Raw genomic sequence first — 10327 nt, forward strand, 5'->3', positions numbered from 1 at the left:
CCTTATTTAACAACAAGAGTTAGTAATGTAGTTTTCTTGATATTTCTACATTACTCTTTACTTAGCTAACAACACCATAAAATTTAAAAAATTGCCCACTTTATGCCATGTTTCCTACCTTGACAATCTTAATCACAACTATACTTTAATGAAAATTTAGAAAATTAACCTTGTTACAACACTTATACAGTCTTCAATAAAGGATATTTAACTTACAGTCATCCTATCAACATATACTACTTATTTGATCCAGAAACAAAACTGAATTTTTAATTAAAGAGCTTAAATGAATAAAGATATTATTGCAATTCAAGCTTCATTTATCTGTCATACTGAATCTCTTTCCAACATAGAATTTAAAAGGATATGTACCTGGAAATGGAGGTAGAAGAAGTAAGTTTCAGCAGTTGCAGCAGTAACAAAAACAGCAAAATACCAGTATTCCCACAGATTTGAGCAATAATAAGACCCGAAGAAAAACAGATGCACAGTACAGTTATTTTTAAAAGACACTTCAGATGTTAACTGAATCAGTGGAACCAAGTAAAGTTGAACAGATTCAACAAAAGAACAATATTTCAGATTTCAATTCTTTTCGGTTTCAAATTCCCATTTTTCTGATTTTCTATTGTTGCTGTTGTATCTGTGTGTGTGTGTGACTGTAACCCTCCTTCAAATTTATTATGACTGTAACCCTTCCAGTCCCCTTAAACTCTATCTCTCTGTCTGAAAACTGTATCTTTTTTCAGATTTTTTTTTCTTCCTCTTCAGATTCCAAGGGGAATCTGATTTTTCTGCTGGATTTTCTCTTTTATCTCACTCTAGGTATATTTTTTCTTAAATTCTCCTTAAAAATCTGTTCTCCAGTCCTTTTAACTCTCTTCTCTGTCTAACTGATCACCCTCCTAAATCAGTCCCCATTCCCCTCTATCTTATACAGGTCTGTCCAGCTCTCTTAAATGCTGCCTGGACCCTTTCTCTTTTTTTTTTAAAATAATCAGAAAAGTTCCATTAAAACTACTTTTGAATACTTTAAATCCTATTGAGTGCTTTTTATCCTGTTTTTCAGCAGCCCATTATCCCTTGTTCCCCATTAGTATCTTAAATTATAACCATTAACTTCAACTTTCAGCACATTGCTATTAACATATTATCCTCATTGTTCTATCCCAGAAATGTCCCTGACCTACTGTTTTATACTGGTATTACTGCCTTAAATTCAGCATCTTAACAATACAGATTTTAAAATCTGTATAAGCCTGATTATTAATCTGATTTACAACAGCTACAAACCAATCCTAAAGTTTGGACTGAATCCTGACTAAGAATGTAACCCCCTAACACAATTATATCCAATCAACATTTGTAAACTTGAATTCAAACTTGACATTACAACAATATTACACTGAGTTCAGCATAATAATTCAAACTGATCTTCAAATTGAACTAAGATCAAACATACACAGGAGCATTGTCAATATACTGACAATGCCTTGTTCAGAAAACAACATATACAACATACATTTGAATTCACTGATTCACAAACAAACATGATTTAATTGACGAGTATTAATCAGTTGGCTATTTACAACATTTGTCCATAATCAGTCTAAAATAATAGAAGCAGACTGTTTCAGTCAGCATTTTCAGAAATGAAAATTCGTAATATAACTAATCGACGAACTTAATCGAGTCGATTACACACATTGTAAACAAACAAAATCAACAAAAACAATTCATTTGGAATCAAGTAGACGGGTAGGGGACAGTATAACAAAATTGACTAGAAAAATTATAAAAAATCAAACAAACTAATGAAATGAACATGGAATACACGCAGAATGCACATAAAAGAAACAGAAATTACCTCTGAACCTTCGAATTCAACCGAACTCAACTCAACTTGGATTCGGACATTTTTTTGAAATCAAACAGACCTTAGTCGAAGTATTTTCCACTGAAAATACTTCGACTAAGGTCGATTAAACCTCAATCTTTACTCAATCTGAACAGAATCCAAAAGTTTGGTATTTTTAGGGTTCTTGAAAGTTCGATTTGGGATTTAACCATTTCTGGTCAGATTCGAGAAGAACCAAATATGATACAAGGGTGAGGGTAGCCTAGGGGTCATTTGGTATCAGCTTAAAACGGATCTGAGTTTGTTCTTGTTTGGTCCGAATCTTCAAAAGAAGATTCGAGAAACTCGGAACTGATTCGAGCCAAACAATCAATAGATCCATACTCAGGGTGGCTAGGGGAAGCTATGTTGTCGATTTGGGGCTGTTAGGTTTAAATTTAAACTCGGCTCGAATCTTCAAATGAAGATTCGAGAACCTTCAAGCAGATTCGAGCCAAGTGGCTAGCATAACTGGATAGAGGATGTTCAGGGGGTTCTAGGTTGTTAAGGTAGTGACCGGCGGCGTTGATGCCGCCGGGTTTCAGGCGGTGGGATCCTAGGGCGGCTAGGGTTAGGAGTGGGGGTTTGGGGGATGATGATGAACAGTGTAGGAGGGGGGGTGTTTAGTTTGGGGCCGGGGTAGGGGCTTGAGACTTATATAGGGGTGGGGTGGATTTATATTGTCCGTCCGATCAAGTAAGATGAAGGGCCAGGATCAATTCATTAAACCAAACGATGTCATTTGGTTTAATGCTAGGGTCGGCTGAGTCGGGTCACTGGATCGGGTTAAGGGTTACGGGTAAAAGGGGGTGAGATCTTGATCGTTGGTTGGATTTGATCCAACGGTTTCTGAGAAGCCACGACCAAACGCTGTCGTTTTGGTTCGTCTGGTTTGGACCGGACCTGGGCTAAAGGATTGGGCTGTGGGGGTTAAAATGTTTTGGGCCTGGATTTTAATCCAGGTCCGATTTTGTATATATATATATATATTTTTTTTTTTTCATTTTTTTCTAATTTAAATTTTTAATATTAACTATAAAATAATTTTAACTTCACAAAAATATATTAATTACTCTATAACAATTATTTAACACATAGACAAAACATCAATCACACAGTGGAATATTTAAAATAGAACGATTGCATATTTTTTGTGATTTTATTTAAATTATCTTTTAAATGCATAATTAAATCTTATATGCATGCAATATGTATTTTATTTTATTTTTCATTTTATTATGACAATGTAAACACTTACGAACATAACACAAGTATTTAACACCACGCAAATTTAAAAAATTACACAGTAAAAGAAATTTATTTTATCTTTTGATTTATTTTGGAGTAGTTTTTCGTAAGGCAAAAATCACGTGCTCACACCGACCACTACCTTCTTGGTCACAGATTTGAAAGTTTTAGCTTCAAACCACTTAGTAAAATAATCAATGGCCACCAGAATGAACCTGTGCCCATTGGATGCTGCTGGCTCAATTGGTCCGATGACATCCATACTCCAAGCAACAAAGGGCCATGGTGCGAACATTGTGTGTAATTTAGATGGCGGATAATGGATCAAATCTCTGTGCACTTGGCACTGATGACACTTGCACACAAAACTGATACAATCTCGCTCCATGGTGAGCCAATAATAACCTGCTCGGAGAATTTTCTTTTCCAGAACATACCCACTCATATGCGGTCTGCAGACTTCGTAATGCACTTCGGTCATGATAGTCATTGCTTGTCTAGCATCTATGCATCTTAACAATCCAAGATCTGGAGTTCTTTTGTACGAAACTCCTCCGCTGAAGAAAAATCCACTTGCCAAACGTCGAATTATTCTCTTCTGATCCTTTTGTAGCTTGTACTAGATACACTCCTGACCTAATGTACTCCCTGATATTGTGGAATCAAGGCTTACCGTCAAGTTCTTCTTCCACCATGTTACAGTAAGCATGTTGATCACGGACCTAAATATGCAAAGGGTCAACATAAGCCTTATTTGAATGATGTAACATCGACGCTAGAGTAGCCAAGGCATCGACAACCTCATTATGGATACTTGGAATATGCCTGAATTCTATAGATCGAAATCGTTGACAAAGATCATGTAGAAATTGTCGATACGGTATAAGTTTTAAATCTCGTGTCTCCCATTCTCCTTGAATCTGGTGCACCAGAAGGTCTGAGTCTCACAAGACCAAAACTTCCTGGATTCCCATATCTATAGCTAATCTCAAACCTAAAATGCACGTTTCGTACTCGGCCATATTGTTGGTGCAATAGAAACGAAGCTGAGCAATGATAGGGTAGTGATGCCCTATTTCAGAAATAAGCACTTTTCATATCCCAACGCCTTTCATGTTAGCAGCCCCATTAAAGAAGAGTTTCCCACCGGGATTTTCCTCCTTCTCAACCTCGTCAATGTGCATTACCTTTTCATCAGGAAAATAAGTCTTCAAAGGTTCATATTCTTCGTCCACCGGGTTCTCGGCGAAGTGATCGGCCAAAGCTTGGGCTTTTATCGCCGTTCGAGTCACATATACGATGTCAAACTCTATGAGCAAGATCTGCCACTTTGCGAGCCTTCCTGTGGGCATGGGTTCTAAAAGATATACTTTAGACGATCCAGGCAAGAGATGAGGTAAGTGGTATAGGACGACAAATAATGCTTCAACTTCTGTGCTACCCACGTCAGGGTGCAACATGTCCTTTTAAGGGGAGTATACTTAACCTCATAAGATGTGAACTTCTTGCTAAGATAGTAGATGGCTTGCTCTTTCCTGCCAGTGATGTCATGCTGACCCAATACACATCCAAATGAATTATCCAGGACTGTCAAATAAAGAATCAAAGGTCTTCCCGGTTCTGGTGGGACCAACACAGGTGGGTTTGACAATACCCCTTTATCTTATCAAATGTTTCCTGACACTCATCAGTCCACTTGACCGCAACATCCTTCTTCAGCAACTTAAAGATAGACTCACAAGTTGTCGTGAGCTGAGCGATAAACCTGCTGATGTAGTTTAGCCTCCCTAACAGACTCATCACCCCGGTCTTGTTCCTCGGTGGTGGAAATTCCTAGATAGCTTTGATTTTTGAGGGATCCAACTCAATACTCCACCGGCTGACTATGAACCCTAACAGTTTCCCAGATGGAACACCAAACACACACTTTGTCGGGTTGAGTTAAGATTGTACCTGCAGAGCCTCTGAAAAAACTTTCTCAAATCTCTGACGTGGTCAGACTGCTTCCTGGACTTTATGATCACATCATCCACGTAAACCTCAATCTCCTTGTGTATCTTGTCATGGAATATGGTCGTCATTGCCCTTATGTAAGTTGCCCCAGCATTTTTCAGACCAAAAAGCATGACCCGGTAGCAGTATGTTCCCCATTGCGTGATGAATTCCATCTTTTCTGCATCTTCCTCATACATTAAAATCTGATGATACCCCACATAGAAATCCACAAACGACCCAATCTCATGCTTGGAATAATTATCACTCAAAAGGTGGATATTCGGCAATGGGAAGTTGTCCTTTGGACTTTCCTTGTTGAGATCACGGTAATCAACACACACTCTGCTCATACCGTCTTTCTTTGGCACAGGCACAATGTTGTCTAACCACGTGGGATACCGCGTGACCCGAATGACCTTTGCATCAAGCTGCTTTGTGGCCTCTTCTTTAATCTTCACACTCATATCAGTTTTGAATTTTCTCAACTTCTGCTTGAGTTGACTTCGGTCAATATTTTGGGTAAACGGATATGAACCCGTGATTCGACGGTCCTGAAAGGTCTGTAGGAAAATATGGGACATGGGCGTATGCCCGGAATCGAATTCCGAGGTTCCAAGGCCGAGAAATGAATTTTTAAAGAAAATTATTTTCTGGAAAATATAAGAGTTTTTGGAAATGAAAAAATGTTTGAAATTGATGGTATCGGGCTCGTATTGTGGTTCTGAAACCCGATACAAGTTTGAAATAATAATTAGGTTGATTCTGTAAAATTTGGTAAAGATCGGAATTGGTTTGGTATAAAACAAACGTAAAGTTGAGAAATTGGAAATTTTGGTGTTCTTGAGTGATTTCATGGATTTGGGGTTTAATTCATAGTTGTTGATGTTAGTTTGATGATTTGATTGCATGAGCAAGTCCGCATGATGTTTTTAGGTTAGTGTGCATGTTTTGTTTGGAGCCCCGAGGGCTCGGGTGAGTTTTGGATAGGCCATGGAGTGGAATTGAACTTAGGAAGTTTCAGATTTTCAGCTGGTATGTGTTGCAGGCTCTGATCTCGCAATTGCGAGATCAAGTGTCACAATTGTGAGCCTATCAGGCTTGGGAATTGCGAGGGGCTCTTCGCAATTGCGAAGTATGCCCTAGTCAGCCTTGCTCGCAATTGCGAGCATTTCTTCGCAAATGCGAATAACCCAGAAATTCCCATTTTAAAAGCAAAATTCACCATTTTCACAGATTTTCACATAATGGCTTTCCGGATACACATTCGGACTGCACACGCAAATTGAGGTGAGACATAAAGGAGGTTTTAAGGCCTTGGAACACAGAATCAACTTGTAAAACAAGTGATGACTTGTAAAAGGTCATCACACTTTTAGAAATTTATTTATATGTTCGATATGTTTTAAGCATTTTTAAGTTTACAAGAAGGTTGCAATATTACAAGTAAAGCATGCTTTTGAGCCCTAGACTACCCGGACTTAAGCATAATAGTAGGTACGCACGGACTCTCGTCACCTCGTGCGTATGTAACCCCCACAAATAGGAGCACATATCCCATTAATTCACTTATGGGAACAATTCCCTCTTACAAGGTTGGAAAAGAGACTCACCTCGCTCCGAAGTCCAATAACCGGCTTCCAAACCCCTTCCGACGACTCAAACCGATGCTCCAACGCTCCCAAACTAGCCAAATACCGGGCAAACTAATGAAAATACACCTTAATACTCATAATAATTCAATTTATATAAATTTCAACTCCGCTCGAAAAGTTGACAAAATCTCCCTCGGGCCCACGTGCTCGGATTCCGAATTTTTTCGAAGATAAATTGTACGCACGACCTCACAAACTCAAATATATAATTGGCTCTCAATTTCATGTCCAAAATCGTGGTCAAAATTCAAGAATACAAATTTCCTAGGTTTTCTTCAAAATCCCAAAATTTCTACTAATTACATGATTTCCATGTTAAAATCTTGATTCCAAGTAATTAACTTGCAATAGGTGGGAATCACTTACCTTGACATGGATGATGAAAATAGAGCTCCAAAATCGCTTCTAGGTCAGCTCCCATGAAGGAAATGAGATAAAATAAGCCAAACCCATTTCTTTACTGTTATACACTTCCTAGGCGACTCTTCTTTGCATTCGCGAGATCCCCATCGCGTTCGCGAAGAAGCAAATTCCCAAAAACCATTTTCCAAACTCTTCCCAGATAGCCTCTAGTATAATAGACATAACTTCTTTTTTTTTACAAAACTTCAAATGATAAATGGTTTAACTTTGTGAAAACTAGACACCAATATATACAACTTTCTTGTTTTGATCATCTCCTAATTCCTTATAGATTTCGAGATATAAGCCTCCAAATTCAGCCCTATGCAACACAAATTTCTTCTTCATCTTCCCGGACAACCTATAGTATACCAGCCATAACTTTTGATAACTCCAAATTCTAAACGGTTTACTTTTCTGAAAACTAGACAGAAAGGTCTACAACTTTTATTTTTGGATCATCTCCAAATTCTTTATAGATTACGAGATATGAGCCTCCGAAGTCAGACCTGCGCAACAGAGATTTTCCTCTTCGCGAACGCGTGAACATCTTTGCGAACACGAAGGACAAAATCCCTGAAGCCCAATCCTTCTTCGCGAACGCGAGAGTATCTATGCGAACGTGAAGAACAACACCAAACAGCAGCAATAGCTATAGCAAAACAACCCGAAATGATCTGAAACCACCCCAAAACACACCCGAGGCCCCCAAGACCCCATCCAATCATACCAACCAGTCCCATAACATAACACAGACCAGCTCGAGGTCTCAAATCACATCAAACAACATCGAAATCGTGAATCACACTCCAATTCAAGCTTAATGAACTTTAGAATTTTAAACTTCTACATTCGATGTCGAAACCTATCAAATCACGTCCGATTAACCTCAAATTTTGCTCACAAGTATCATTCGACATTATAGACCTACTCCAACCTCCGAAATTGGATTCTGACCCCAATATCAAAAAGTCCACTTCCGGTCAAACTGCTCAAAAATCTTCAAATTTCTATCTTTAGCCAAATGACTCCAAAATAACCCACGGACCTCCAAATTCACTTCCAATCGCGCTTCCTAACACCAGAATCACCATACGGAGCTATTCCCAAACTCAGAATCCCAAACAGACATTGATAACACTGAAATGCACTTCAACCCAAACTTATGAAATTCTTCCAAAAATGCTAACTTCTACAATAATGCCAAAATGTTCCTGGGTCTTCCAAAACCTGATCCGGACATACGCTCAAGTTCGAAATCATCATATGAACCTACTGGAACCTTCGAATCCCCATTCTGAGGTTGTTTACACAATAATCCAATCTTAGTCAATTCTTTCAACTTAAAGCTTCCGAAATGAGCATTCTCTTTCCAAATCAACTCCGAACTTTCCAAAATTCAATTCCGACCATCCGTACAAGTCATAATACCTGAAGTGAAGCTACTCCTGGCCTCAAATTGCTGAACGATGTGCTAGAGCTCAAAACGACCGATCAGGTCGTTACAGGCCGGGTCGTTACAGCCTGCCCTGCAGAAACAAGTTATACAAGTTAAACACATGTAGTGGAAGTTTTTTTTTCCACAAATGAATGCTTATGTAATTTTGAAGATAGAGGCAATAAAATAAAGTCCTTTTTATTTTTATCTTGTTTATTTTTCAAATGATGAGTTGATATTATCATTTGAAAGCTAATAAAAAACTTCAAATGCTTGTGCCTGAATGAATAGGAGATGTCCTCTTCAAGAGTACTGTAAACACAAGATGGCTCTCTCTTATGAAACCCTAATAGAAAAGGGTTAATTCTGGAAGAATTTATGCCCGAAATCATAAGCTATCGGATGAAAATGTGCCCCGTAGCTTTAACTAATTCAATGCGAAGAAAATGTATCTTGCACAACACTTAAGCAAAATTCTTATTATTTATCAAAAGTGCCAAACTTGATGAAGATTTTGGCATAATTACAAAATTATAAAAAATACATGTGATGACACAAAGGGTCATCTTTTATTTTAGAATCCGAATTCGAGTTTCGAGGCCTTGAAAATCTCATTTTCTTTCTCCTTGATTTGCGTGTGCAGTCCGGGCGTATTTTTGGAAAGCCTTCATGTGAAATTTAAGAAGAATATTGAATTTTGCCTTCAAAATTAATTAAAGTTGACTTCGGTCAACGTTTTTGATAAACAAACTCGGACCTATGATTTGACGGTCTCGTAGAGCCCGTAGTAAAATATGGGAATTGGGTGTATGCCCGAAATCGAATTCCGAGGTCCTTAGCCCGAGAAATGAATTTTGAAAAAATTATTTGCTGGAAAATATAAGGATTTTTAGAAATGGAATAGTGTGTGATCTCATTGGTATCAGACTCGTATTTTGGTACCGGAGCCCGGTACAGGTCCTTTATGGTATTTAGACCTTATTTGTGAAATTTGGTGAAAAACGAAAGAGATTTGATGTAATTCGGACCCTTGGTTGAGAAAATAAAAATTTTGAACTATCTTGAGAATTTTATGTGTTTTTGTGTTAAATTCGTTGTTTAAGATGTAATTTTGGTGATTTGATCACATGAGCAAGTTTGTATGATATTTTTAGACTTGTGTGCATGTTTGATTTGGAGCCCCGAGGGCTCGGGTGAGTTTTGGGTAGGCCACGAGGTGTTTTGGACTTAGGATTGCCGGTATGCTTCAGCTGTTGCAGGGCTCTGATCTCGCAATTGCGAGCTTCACAGGCTTGACAATTGCGATCCTTTCATCGCAAATGCGATCAAAAGGTTGGGTCAGCATGGTTCGCAAATACGAACAAACCTTCGCAAATGCGAAGGGAGTCTGGGAAGGGAAAGGATCGCAAATGCGATCATTTGTTCGCAATTGCGAGGTCTGTAATCGCAAATGTGACACTTTCCTCACATTTGCAAAGGCAACAGGAATTGTGAAGGCTTCTCAATTGCGATACCTCTTTCGCAGTTGCGAGCTTCGCATTTGCGAAGCTCTGGTCGCAAATGCGACATCTGCATCTATGTAAAACATAATTTAGATGGGATTTTGAACTCATTTCTCAAAGAAGAGTTCTTCCCCAAATCATAGGTAAACAATTTTTAACTCATTTCTTTCAATCTGTTCCATCTTTTCGCAAG

Source organism: Nicotiana tabacum, chromosome 1, assembly GCF_000715075.1.
Source record: "Nicotiana tabacum cultivar K326 chromosome 1, ASM71507v2, whole genome shotgun sequence".
Taxonomy (NCBI): Eukaryota; Viridiplantae; Streptophyta; class Magnoliopsida; order Solanales; family Solanaceae; genus Nicotiana; species Nicotiana tabacum.